Below are 13,986 nucleotides of genomic sequence, written 5' to 3' on the forward strand. Positions count from 1 at the left end.
ACTGTCCCCGAGGCCTCTCTGCACAGTATGCACCTTGGATCCTGTCTAATGTGGTAGACTCCTGCTTCTATAGATCTGGTGCTTAGTGCCTGTTCTTGTGCTGCTATGATCAGTGCCTCAGTGCTGTCTTTTAGTCCAGCCCTTTCCAGACACTGGTAGGATTTCCCAGTGTTAGTCACCTCATCTATCTGTTGATGGTACATCCTATGAAGAGTCTTGTCTTGCCATGGTACTTCCTCTGCTTGAACTTCCTCTCATGTCTGCTGCTGCCTCAGGGATTCTCTCAGCAACTCATCTTTGGGTTCCATCTTACTGATATACTCCTGGATGCTCTGGGTTTTCTCCAGGACAGTGGCTTTGACACTCACCACACTGCACCCACCCTCTTTTTGGCTGGTGTACAGTCTCTAGCGTTGGACTTAGGATGGAAACCTCTGTACATTGGGAGGAGCTTCTGGGTCTTGCAACAGCAGTCTCCATGTCCTCCTTTGGCCAGCTCACTATACTGGCAGGGTGCCTAATGACTAGCAGGGTGTACGTGTTGATGGCATGGATCTTGTTCTTCCCATTGAGCTGGCTCTTCAGGACCTGTCATCCTTTGATGGTATTTGGATATTGCTCTTTTCCTATCTCCTCATTGTGGTTCCCATGTGACTGTGGGATACCAAGTCTCTATGTCTGCTATGTCTGCTATCTAGTCTCTAGGTCTGCTATGTGGCCTGCTGGTAGTTCCACCCCATCAGTCTTAACTACCTTCCCTTTCTTTACTGCCATCTGGCCACACTTCTCCAGTCTGAATGACATCTCAATGTCCTCATTGTAGATCCATGTTTGGGTGGATTGGGGAGTTGATGTCTTGTTCACTCTTGGCGTACAGCTTGATGTCATCCATGTAGAGGAGGTGTCTGATGGCAGTTCCACTCTTCAACTTGCATCCGTATCCAGTCTTTGTGATTATCTGGCTGAGGGGGTTGAAGCCTATGCGGAACAGCAGCGGGGACAGTGCATCACCTTGGTATATGCTGCATTTGATGGTCACTTGTGCAAGGTGTCTTGAGTTGACTTCCAGTGTGGTCTTCCACAATCCCACTTTCTTGAGGAAGGTCCTTTGTGTCCTGTGAACTTTGTGTAGTGCCAGGCACTGACAGATCTATGTGTGTGGCATAGAGTTGTAGGCTTTCCTGTAGTTAATCTAGGCCGTACTCAGATTGGTCCATCTAGACCAGTGATGGCAAACCTTTTGGGCTCAGCGTGTCAAAAATTCAGAAAATGCCTAACTTGACTCTGCTGTCGCGTCACCACCCCCAACCAAAAGACAAACAATTCTTTACATATTCATTAAAAAAAAATACAGTCCAATCATGTGTGGTGCTATGTATTATATAAAGAAACATCAAATAATTTCAAAAATGAAATATGAGTAAAACAAACTCAGTTTCTTTAGTAACTCAAATAGGGAGAATAGTTGTTGGGTGTTGGTGAACACTGGCGTGTCACCCAAAACATTGTGGTGTATCACCTTTGACACATGTGCCATAGGTTCGCCATCACTGGTCTAGACCTTTTGAGCAACTGCTCTATCTATGAGCAACTGGTGTTTTGAGCCTCTAGTGTTGTTCCCAATGCCCTTCTGAGCTGTGTTCATGTACTGGCCCATATGGTCCTGTAGCCTGGTGGGTATGATGCCTGATAGGACTTTCCATGTTGTGGGGAGGCAGGTTATTGGCCGGTAGTTGGCCAGTGCTGTTCCCTGTGGAGGTCTTTCATGATCAGCACTGTCCTTCCTTGTGTTAGCCAGTCTGGGTGGGAGCCTGCTGCTAGCAGCCGGTTCATCTGTGCTGCTAGGCGTTCATGCACTGCTGTTAGTTTCTTTAGCCAGTAGGTGTGGATCATGTCTGGGCCAGGTGCTGTCCAGCTCTTCATGTTCTTGACCCGCTATTGGATGTCTGCTACTGTGATGGTGACTGGTTCCTGTTCTGGGAGATTGCTGTGGTCTGCTCTCAGGTCCTGCAGCCACTTTGCACTGGTGTTATGTGTCTTCTCTTTTTCCCATATGGTCTTCCAGTATTGTTCAGTTTGTGCTGTTGCTGGCTCTGCTATTACTGTACTGTTGCACTGCAGTTGGGAGTACACCTTGGATGGTTCTTTGAAGAACAGGGATTTATCTTCTTGGCCTCTGCTTCTCTAGTGTATCTCCTTAGCTTGGCAGCTAGTGCTGTGAGCCTTTGTTTAGCAGTCTCTAGGGCTTCAGATGGAGTCAGGTTCATGTATTTTTTCAGTAGCCGAGTCTTATCCTTAATCTCCACACCCTTCTGTAGTTCCACCAGTTGACTGAGTTCTCCCCGGGTTGCCTTGATCTTAGCCTCCAACCTCATTTTTGGGAGGGGGGGTATGTACTGCTGTTCTTCTTGTGTAGCCAAGCATTTCCAGGATTACAATGGCTCTAGTATATACCAGTTCATTGGTTTGAGTTATGGTGGTAGTAGGGATTGTCTGGAGGCTCTATTGACATCTTCTAGCATACTATCCAATGGTACTTCTCCACTGACCCTTGGTAATTGGGCTCGAGGGTTGACCGTAACTAGTTTATCCATGATGTTATGCCTCATATCAGCTGCTGTGCTCCATAATGGAGGGGTGGCAGTGATGTTCCAGCTTCAAGTGTTGGCTGCACATCCAGCTGTTCTTCCAGGTCTTCTTGCATCCGGGACGTAATGTATAGTTGCTCTATTGTGAGAGCAGCTTCCTCTTCACTATGTTGAAGCATTGAGTAACTAGCTGTTTCTCAGTTAGTGTGGATGTAGGTCTTCTCTCCATCCATAGTTCCCTCATATGTTTCATATATCCCCTCTCATTAGGTCTACTGTTGTAGTAGCATTCCATCAATTCCAGGTTCTCTTGTCTCATCCATGTATGGCTTATATCTATATCTATCGAACACTAATGTGTATGTATGTGTGTGTGTGTGCGTGTGTATATATATATATATATATATATATATATATATATATATATATGCATACATACATACACACACATACATACCAACTCAAGGTGGCATACATACCTTGCCTCCTATACTCCTGCCTCCTATTTTTGTTTGGACTGGGATATAAAGAAAACCCTGAGATCTTAAGAGCAATCCGTTCCATCTAGTTCCCACTGTAAAGGATCAATTGACAAATGTAATACCTTTTATTAAGGAGCAAGCCGGGGGTACTGACGCAACCAGCGATATTAATGAATCGCATACTGTACTGTATTCGACTTCGAGACACGCCCCACCGCTTTCCTTTACTGTACTCGCGGCCCCCTCTCGATGCTTTCGAAGTTCGGCTGTGCTGCCTTCTCTTTCCCCTCATAACTCCAAACGCCGGTGCTGCTTAACATGCTCATCGATTCGCTAGGCATTCGAATTTGTTCCTGCAATTCAGGAATCTCCGAATCTAGGCTCTTTCCCACCCCTCCTCTGGCTACGACGCTTCCTTCCCATCTCTCCATCGATTCGTTCGGTCTTCTACTTACTCCCCTTCTTACAACGGAACGAGTCTCTTGGAGTGTGTTCGATGCGCTCAGTGCTCACCCACCCCCTGACGGAACGATGCCCTGGGCGCTTTCATTGACCACTCGAACCTCTCGACACTCTTCTTTCCGTGCCTGTCTCCTAGCAGAGGGACCGGAAGTGGCTCGGGGAGGGGAGGGGGGCTCGGTCCCTCCTCAGGTGAAGGCGCTGCTGATGGAGCCGCCGTTGCGGAGCAATTGAGCCCCCCTCCAGCGCCCCCCACCCCCCTCCCAGCGGCTGGGCCGGGGGGGCCCTCCCCATAACGAGCTTGGAGCCCCGCAATTAGGTGAGGAGGAAGAGGCACGGTTTACGGGGGCCAGCCGGGGACAACGAGCAGAGAGGCAGCCGGAAAAGTGGGGAGTCGGAAAGTGGGGTTGAGATAACAGAGGGGGGACAGTTGGGGCAGAGCTCTGAGGCTCCGAGTGCCTTGGGGAGAGGCGACATGATCGGGGCTGAGAGGCGATGATGGGAGCCGAGGCAAAGTGTGGCTGCTTATTTGGAGTCACTATTGTAAGAGGTGGTAACTAAGGAACTGCTGCCAGTAGGGAGAACGGCTCAGAGGAAACTTGGGCTGCGCCTTGGGGAAGCAAGGATTTGCTGTGCGACGAAACAAAGAGGAATTGTGTACTTAGGGGTGCCTGGGGGGCAGTTGGGAGTGCAGCTGATCGTGGGTGGTGGAGGCAGCTGACGAAGTTGCAGTTATTGAGGGGTGAGCTTGATTCAACGGGTTGCGAAGTGCAAGGAAGCAGTTGTCATTTTCAATGTACTCTTGCTTGAACTGTTTAAAAGCAGTCACAAATGTTTGAAGTCCTTTAGTGATAAGTACTTTGAATATTGCCTTGTGCCAAGGCTACAAATCATAGGATATTATGCATGTTTTGGAGACTTAGTTTCACACCATAGTGACATCTCTTTTGGCCAGAAATATGTTTCCAGCTGTACCTTTTTCTTGTTGCAGTTATCTACCATGCAGTATTTTATCTTCAGGTACAACTTTGCCTGAAAGGGTGGGTGTTTTGGCAGGGTGCTTCTGTTGCATAATGCTCAGTGTAGCTTCCTTCTAGGAAAAATCTTATGTGCATTAGTTGTCAACCTGGGGGAAAAACTGATAATTTTTGCTGATTTGAAATCCAAAATACTCTAAAGCTCACTTATATAGTTTGATTATCTATAGTGCATTTCAGTGGAGAAAAACTTCCCTCTTGCCAATAAACTTTGTTAGCAGCTGGTTACTCTAAACCCCAATCTTTTGTACGTTCCAGTTCTTGCTATATTAAACAGTTTGTTATTAAAAAAGCATTTCATTTTTAAAACATGATAATACATTTTTCCTCTGTGTGTGTTTCTGTGTGTCTGGGAGAGATGAAAATAGCAGCAAGTGCCAGTATCTCTGAAAATGCAGTCTAAGAAAAACCTGTTGAGCAATGTGTAGAAAGTTAATTTTCACTATTTTGTTCTCTTTTAATTTGAGAACTTGTTTGCTAATACATTGGGATTTGCTTTTGGGAGATGATTATTATTCAAACCAGCTAAAGGTCAAACTGTAGGGCCCACCTTGCTTTGGAACCAATGGTTTATGTGGGTAGAAATCAATACTATAGCATCCAGTATCAAATTCCAATTTGCATAGCTCTCAGGTTAGGCTGCTTTGTCACCTCTAATTAATAAAGGTTTGCTTTGAGGCAATCAAAGGATGCTAAGCCAGCTTTTGTCACAGTATATTTAAGTGACAAGTTTGTGTAAGGCTTTCTGACAAGTACTTTCAGCTACATTGGAGAAGTGGCTACTATGATTATCTTGATGAATCATTTGATCACTCTTAGATTTTGGGTGAGTTTTTTGCACATTACAAAACAGTTATGGGAGTGATGGAAAATGTGTTCAGTTATTGAAATCTAGCTAGTGGAGTCTCAGATCAAATCAGAGGCTCAGTGTTATGAGTGAAACAATATCTACTGTCAAAAAGCATTATTTGTGGTGGCCAAAGTGCTCTCTCTTAGTTAGGTTACTCTACAAAACAGACTTCATTCATTCTCTAGAGCAGTGTTTCTCAACCTTGGCAACTTTAAGATGCGTGGACTTCAACTCCCAGAATTCCTCAGCCAGCATGGGAGTTGAAGTCCACACATCTTAAAGTTACCAAGGTTGAGAAACACTGCTCTCGAATATGTCTAATTCTATCAGGCAAATGAATCTTAGGATGGTTTTAAGATTGTTAACTTTATGAGCTGGCACTGACTTTGAAGATAGGGATTTTTTTTAGTCCAAAACTGGTTGTTAGGTATCATTTTTCCTTTGCTCCTTTATGCTAATGATATGCCATGTTACTTTCTGATCAGTGATAGTTTCTTTGTCTTCATTGGAACAATACAACTTGCTGACTTGAAGATCTTAGTGTTTAATATGATTGGATAGATTAATTTCATCAGACTTCATTATGAAATGGGCAATTTCTTGTTACTGACTAAAAACTGATTTTATCATAATTTTGGGGATTTTCTCTTTCAGGTATAATAGCCTAGCTTTATACAAGTTTAGTTAGAAATAAAGCCCCACTGTGTGTAATGGGACTATAAGGTTGACAATGATGGTTTTGCAGTCTTTCTGGCTGACAGAGTGACTCAGTCAATCTGTTTAGTTTATGATAAAGATTTCTATTAGGATACACTACCTAATTTATAGTTCTGAGTCCAAGGTGCTGTATTGCATCACATACAGGTTGAAAATATGTAATTTTGATAAATGGATGGTGTGCTATATTTAATGCCTCCTTCAGGTGGCTGTGGTGGAAGAAAAAACAGGCTATTGTTTTTGTTCGAAATGATGGGGTTCTACATGTGTTAGCAACTGTCACTTCCAAATCATCTTTTGTGGTCTCAAGTTCAAACAAGAACCGTTTTTGAGAACCTTGCTCAGACTGTGTGTCTAACCATTATGGCAAGAAATTGTATGGAACCAAGTTTTCTGACACCCCTGGAACTGTAAGGATATAGTCGTAACATTACTTTAAATTATGCAGAGTAATTCTAAGTTTTAGTGGCCTTGGTTAAGTATATTATGGGTAGCTTTGGTTCATTATAATAAATCTTTCAGTAAAATATTGTTTTTATTCTTTTTGCAAGGTTTCTACATTCTTTTAAATTTTGGGACAGAAGGGCTTTAAAAATGGAGCACACTAAGATATGTTTTGACTGTTTAAGGATGTTCTGTGCTAGTACTCATGTATTTAAAATCTGGACACATGACTATCAAGGGTTAAAAGTGATATCTAAGGAGAAAATTAGGCCCATTTTCCAGAGCTTCTTTTATAAAAATCGATTAAATGTGGCTCAAAAATTCCAGACCATCTTTTAGGGCAAGCAAAAACAGAAAAGTTCAGAAATGGTCAGTTGTTTTAAAATGAAACGGAGTATGAAATTTCCTAACCAAGATTTTGCTAACCAGAAACTCAACCTTATGAATAATGGATTTATGGAAATAGGGAATAGTCCAGATAATGATGGAATCTCTCTGTCTATATATGGCCATTTTTCCTGTTGAGGGAGGTTAAGTTTATCACTGTCAGAGATTCAAACAAACCATCTGCTCCAATCAGTATCAGCCCAACCGGTTAGAATAGTTAGGGAGAAACTTCTTATAATCTCAGATTTCTGAGAGGTTTGAGGGGCTGAGGCTAGATGGCGCTGCTTTTTTTCTGGCAGTACTGTACTCTGGAATAACTTCCAAAGGGAGATCAGGCTGGCCCCCTTCTTGTCGGTTTTCTGGAAACTTTTAAAAACAGAGTTGTTTTGGAGGACCTTACCTTGAGTTAATATCTGATGCCAGCTTGATTTTTTTTCTTGTTTTATTCTTTGTTCTTGTTATTTTTTGCGACTTTAAGTTTCTGTGTAGGGGCTGACAGTGGTTATTTTTGTCGTGATTGTTTTGATTGGTTTTAACCTCATTGTGGATATTTTAATTTTTGTTTATGCAGCCTGTAAACTGCCAAGAGTTGTTTGTTGTGGGGGAGAAGTTAAATAAATACAATGTTAGAGCTTTAGATTAAAGTTGACTATAGTTTCTTGAAGTTTTATCTTAGTTATGAAAGATAAATACATTTTTTAACCAAAAGTTAAAAGTGTAAAATGATAATTAAAAAAATATTTTGGATCAAATTCCTTGGCTGAAATACTTTGGGATATTATTCTTGTTAACATCTCCATTTATTTGAATGCATTTACCTTGGATATGCAGGGTGGGTAACATCTAAAAATAGTAGAAAAATAAAATAATGTATATTTTCAAATATGCAGAGCTGCATATCTTTTATTGCCAAAAGCATGATCAAATTTAAAGGTGGTCCCTGGCTTGTGTGATTGGTTCAGGCAAGAAGTTTGGTTGAGTTACCTTGAAATATGTCACCACTTATAGCCAAGGGTGGCACGGTTTCCTCAGGATGGCTAGAATTTTGTAATGAAATGTTGACATCATGGGTATTTGGCCTTCCACCATGTAAATTGATGATTATGTGAGGTCAGATATAGAGAAGAAGGCATAGATGTGAGGGAAAACTGAGTCGCAGAGGGGAGAAAGAGAAGCTGGTTAATTTCTTTTTTTCTATGATCCACTTCAATTTGAAATGTGTATGGATCTATCCTTAATAATGGTAGTTATAGTATATCTCCATTTCTCGAAATATTAGTGTTGAGAAGTGGCATACACTATTTATTTTCTGCGGAGGCTGAATTGCAGCAGTAGGAAGGAGTTTTCTACTTCAGACAAAAGCATTTTTAACTTAGCCACTTGGATGGGCCATGAAAGTTTAGCCTGCCAAATGAAATGATATGCTCCTGTGTTGACACTGCCATTAAGCAGATTATGGCCCAAAGAACATAGGAGTGGTGGACAAAAGGCATAAGAATGTCAGCAGTGGTAAAAAGTTTTCCTAATTTATTAACTCCATTGTTTATTTATTTAGTGAACTTGTTGTTTAGTGTGGTACTGAGGTAGTATCTTAGCAGTGGTCTTTTGCCAGGTGCCTGTGTATGTCTGTATGCCACCTATCTGAGCTCAGCCCTCTGACACAGAGAAGTGCAACTTATAATCATTTTTGCAAATCCTGATATCTAAATTCTCTATCATTATCCTGATGTTCCTAATATATTTGTTATGCATCACACTGATAATAGTGATGCCACCGAATTATTCACAGATTTAGTTGATTTAATTCACATTAATTTTCATATTACAATGCTAGAACAATTATGAAGCAAAAAGCATACTTCTTTTGTTTTCAGATAATCCATTAATGTCATAACAAGAATTGTAACATTATGATAACTTTGGGGGAAAAGGAGAAATGCTTCCTTTAAAATTGCAAGTGCCATTTGCATTTTTTGAAGTAGTTCTGCTGGTGCTATTCTAGTGCTTGATTAGTTGAGTCACCTTCTTAGCCCATTATGCTTCTACTCTTATGCCCATTTATCTGGAATTAAGTGCCTTGAACTCAGTGGAACTTGTTTCTGAGTATCCTTCTGCAGTATATAGGATTGGCCTGTAAACATTTTTGTTGTAAGTGTTATTACATATTCAATGTTTCAGCTCTAATTTTTGTACCCTGTTTGGGACTGAGGAGAATGAAGGATGAAGCCATGTCAGAGGCCCAGAGAGAGTTATAGATACCAGCTACAAATCTGAATATCTGAGATCTTACTAGAATCTGGACTCATGCAGAGAATGAAGTGTGTGTGTGTGTTATCTATACTAGTCTATCAGTAGCAGCCCTACTGTTATGATTATTCTGTAGCCAAAACAGGGTTCTGAAAAAAGAGAGAGCTATCAGCAAATCCAGGAAAAATCCAAGGTTTACAGAAACCAAAAAGAAGGAGAAGGAGAGAGAATGAGCATTAACTTCCCAGAAAACAAAAAAGTGAGGACTTGAGCATGTTAGGTGGCCATGGAGTACTGTCTTCTGGGGACAGTGCCCCCCACAAATGAGAGGGAATGAAATATTCTGGAACAGAAAGGCCTGCTTGGAATATTGACTGCTTTTGTCTGACAATTTCTGCTTGTGACATCTGAAAATGCAAGAGCTTTTGCAGAACTTTGAGAATTCCATGTAATGCTGTTTTATTTTTTGCTGCTTACTTTCTTTCTTATATTCACGATGACAAAGAAATATGACAAGATTCTTGTTAAGAACCTTACAAACAAAATTCTGGGCAGATTTCCTACCATCTTGGGGTAAGCAACCCATGGTCAGCAAACAGTCCCCATCTTCCCCAGATTGCCACCAAAATGTGTTGGGCCAGGTTTTGGAAGAGTACTTAATAAGAAACGAAGTGGATAGATTAAGAAATTTTTAAAAAATTACACACATACACACAGTGTCATCACTGCCACCTCCCTTTGGTGCTTGGAGTCCAGAGCAAAAGAGAACAAAATGGTTAACCACTCTGCAATGTTCAGTTTTTTCCAAGGATCAGTGGATATTCAGAATTCTTTACTTAGTATTGCCCATTTTTCCAGTCCCTAAAAGCTTCAAAACTTAGACTGTCATCACACAAACAATCTATGCCTGTCATGATGCCTGGATTGTGTGTGTGTAAACTAGTAGAGCTCTCTTCCAGTTTACAAAATCCTTTTAGCCGCTGACCAGCCTTCCTTAGAGAGCTCTCTTCTCTTTTTAGAATAAGAAAATTCTACAAAGCTGACATTTTTTTCACAGGATTGCTAACCTGTATTTTCCCATGCCTATCCTTACAACATAGTTGCTTAGGAATTCTCATAGAAATAATCCAATAACTGGTCAAATATGGTATTATAGAGACATAATGCAGTGACTTCTTGCTGAATTCCCCTCATTATATACACTAAGGCAGAATACTTTTGTGAAAAAGTCTCTTTTTTTTAACTACTTGCAATGCTCCCATGGATTCCAGCAAATTTGTTCTGTTTTGGTTTGGCCCTATTTCTGTGACACAGGATTTAGCTAACGTGGGTTTCCTGGGGAGATGAAAACAGCATGGGAAACTGGGAAGGTGAACTACCCTCCCTGTTTAAATTTCTATCTTTCTGGGAATTGCCTCTTGCTCTGCAGTATTTCCAACCAAGTTGCTGGCAAGAAAAGGTAAAGTGTGTGTTTGATACAGAAATTCCTGCATGAATGTTAAAGTAATGCTCACATTACTTTGGCAGTGGTCCATAAGTCATTTAAAAATAATAATTATTGACTTTATTCCCCATAAGTTTTTAACTTCTCTCAGAAGATCCAGACTCTCTTATCATCTGTGCTTAATCCTTTAAGAATAAAAGTACCTGGTGCAAGTGGTTTGAAGAATTTGTATGTAAATTTCTTTCAGAGAATAACATTTTAGTGTATTAGCCTACAAGGTAGACATAAGGGAGATATCTAGAGCTCTGTTTGAAATAAGCATAAGTGCTAAATGGAAAGGTTATTTTTTTTTAATATTAAATGCTTGAATTTTGAACAACTCTAAGGTTACTCTGACAAATGAATATATCACAGGTGTGGGCTACAACAGCATATTAGTGTCTTTGAAGTCTATAGTTAATATGCGTATAATATTTTTATTAGTTAACCCTAGAAAGCTGAACATGTATGTAACAGAGTTTTTGATAACGATTACCTATCATTTTGCACTAAGATGGTCATAGACCACATCTAGAAGACAAGTTTTAGTCTTAGCATGCATCCAGTTAGCTAAATGTTCAGTAATGATTCACTCTAGAAATGATAAAATATGTTAAGAAAAGCATTTGTTACTGCTACTGTGTTTTTAAGCACAAAGTTAGAAGTAGTTGTTTAACTGAAAGCTGAAGTTTGAGATTTTTCAGAGAAGAGCCAGTTTGGTCTAGTGGTTAAGACACCAGGCTGGAAAGCAGGAGACTGTGAGTTCTAGTCCTGCCTTAAAGCATGAAAGCCAGCTGGGTGACTTTGGGCCAGTCCCCCTCCCAACTTACCTCACAGGGTTGTTGTGGGGAAAATAAGAGGAGGAAGGAGTATTAGGTATGGTCACCACCTTGAGTTAGTTATAAACAAATAAGAAAGGTAGGATAAAAAAATTGTGTGCGTGCATGTGTGATGAGAGGCAGGGGAAAAGCTTGTCTACATTTACAGCATTGTAGTGTGATTCTTAAATGTAACAAGAGTTGGAACTCCTGGGAGCTTAATCTTGAAACATGGAAAAACAGTATGTACTAATCTTCAAATTTACGCAAAGTCTGATTCCACCTCTCTTTCAACATCAGTTTGATTCACATGCTGCACAGGTTTACTTTGGCACTTTGAAGTGTTCACATTCATACAAGTGCAGCGCTGGCAGTAATAGGGTGCCTTGCAAATTGCTTCCCAATTGCGTTCTCTCTTCTTTTGCCATAGGATTCCACTTTTCACTCAGTTTCTCCCTGCCACCGTTACATGTTCATAGTTAAGAGTATCAGCATTTTGGGAAAACATTTTCTTCAGTGCTCAATATTTAGCTATGTTAGCTTTTTGTTAATTTACAAATAAAAGGGTTTTTTTTAAGCTTGCTTTTTGAAATATTCCTGATGATCCAGATTTCCCCTTCCTCTTCCTCTGAATGGTTGGTTCATCTGACTAACTTCTCTTTGCAACAGGAGTGGAAAACAAATGTTCACAGAGGAAAATAGGCTACTGCTCATGGAAACAGTGGTTGAGGAAAAACCAGTAGAGTTTTTCTAGACCTGACTAAGTTTTCCCATAACTCAGTAAGGTTCAAGGTGTTAATTATGGTCTCCAGTTACCAGGTTAGCTTCAAGTCATTGTTTTCCCTGAACTACATGCTTTTTGAAATCCCTGAATGGAAACATACAATTGCTAATGGGGTTTTAATGGGAATTGGGTGCTTAACTGCTTCTTTTCCTTGCCTTTGTATCTCAATGGTGGCAGCATATGATAGAAGTTTGAAAAAAGCTGCTTCTCCTCTACTTCTCTTTCCACATGCACAATTGCCAGCCCTTTCAGTTCCCCTCTTGCTCTTACTGTAATCCATTTGTTCATTATATTCTCCACTACTGATAGTAATTCCTTATGGCTAAATTGAAAGCACGCTACTTCTCAATTTTGCTGTGAAGAGCTGCAGTAATTGGATGTCTTAAATAAAAGATTAGTGTGGGGTTAAGGGGGTTTGCCTAATGCCACCAGACATTACCAGTAAGGCTAGGACCCTTTTGTAAACCCTATGAAAATTTCATATTTTGAGAATTAGGTATGGCCTGGACATAGGTCTATTATGAAAGTTGAATTATGTGTCTTGAGTTAAACTTTGATGGGCTTTGCCTTTTAATTGAAAAAAAATAAACCTTAGTTTGAGGGCTGATTTGTATTATATTTTGGGGCTAGATATACATGTGATGTAAGATTAGAGAAGCTGATTGTGGACATGTTTTGCAACTACTGATGTGTAGCCTCAGAAGTGAGTCAAAGCTTGAATTGGACTTCCTTGGTATAGGGAATAACTTGCTGCTATTTTTTGTGGAAAATATTTTTGTTTTCTTATTTGTGTTGCAAATCTGTGATCTCCCTTAGAATAGTATTGAACTGTAGAGCTGGAAAGAGAAGGATCATTTAAGCCACCACTTTGCTCTGTGCAAAAACCCAAACTAATGCATCCCAGGCAGGTATTTTTCTAGACTCTGCTTGAACACATCCAGTGAAGGGGAACCCATCACCTCCCTGGATAATTGGTTCCACTGTTGAAATGCTCTTCTTGTCAGGATTTTTTTTCTAATCTTAAATCAGCATTTGCCTCCCTCTAACTTAAATATATTATTCTTTCTTCTGCACTCTGGAATGAGAGAAAACAGGTCTTGACTTTCTATGTGATATCATTGTGGGTGTCATACCCCCATTCAGTTTTTTTTTTTAAGGCCAAACATATCTACCTTCTTTATTCTAGTCCCCTGATCATATTCAGTGCCCTTCTCTGAACCCTTTCTGATCCTCAGAACTTGATGTGGAGTTTGTCCAGTGCAGAATAGGGTGGAATCATTTCATCCTGTGATTTGGAAATTATACTTCTGCTGGTGCAGCCTAACTTTTCATTTGCCTTTTTTGCAGCCACATCACGCTGCTGGTTCATGCTTTTGAGCGAGAATGGATATTCTTAACGTATTGTGCAGCTCCTCCTCAGTGTAAGGACTGAAGCTGAAGAGGCAAAAGCTGCAGCTCTCAAGTTAGAGGTAAACATTATGTCAACAAAATCAAGTGCCTTCCTAGGCCATGAAGAAAACACCCAAGTATCCATTGATCTGAAAAGGCAAGAGGAAAAAGCCTAGAATTTAAATGCAGCAGCATAGATTTATATAGAGGTTTGGAATTTGTGTTCTGCAGTAAACAAGCCTTCTATATGTGTATATAGCTTCATTCTTGGCTTTGATAAAGAGACTGATTAAGCCAAGTC

At 40.5% G+C, this 13,986-nt stretch overlaps 1 protein-coding gene across 4 annotated transcripts in view; it reads left to right on the forward strand.

Moving 5' to 3' along the window:
* Nucleotides 1-3,600: 3,600 nt before the first annotated feature.
* Nucleotides 3,601-13,986, forward strand: part of IKZF4 (IKAROS family zinc finger 4) — a 67,628-nt gene continuing 57,242 nt past the window's right edge. For 2 of the 4 annotated variants that reach the window (XM_088138255.1, XM_025173683.2), the window contains exons 1-2: nucleotides 3,601-3,848; nucleotides 13,644-13,765. The gene's annotated coding sequence lies outside the window, so the exon portion shown is untranslated. The remainder of the gene's footprint in view (nucleotides 3,849-13,643; nucleotides 13,766-13,986) is intronic. The other 2 variants (XM_088138254.1, XM_088138253.1) reach the window with 1 other exon arrangement.

Source organism: Python bivittatus, unplaced genomic scaffold, assembly GCF_059951505.1.
Source record: "Python bivittatus isolate LINGU-HERP-01145 unplaced genomic scaffold, Pbiv_v1 ctg000220_np1212, whole genome shotgun sequence".
Taxonomy (NCBI): Eukaryota; Metazoa; Chordata; class Lepidosauria; order Squamata; family Pythonidae; genus Python; species Python bivittatus.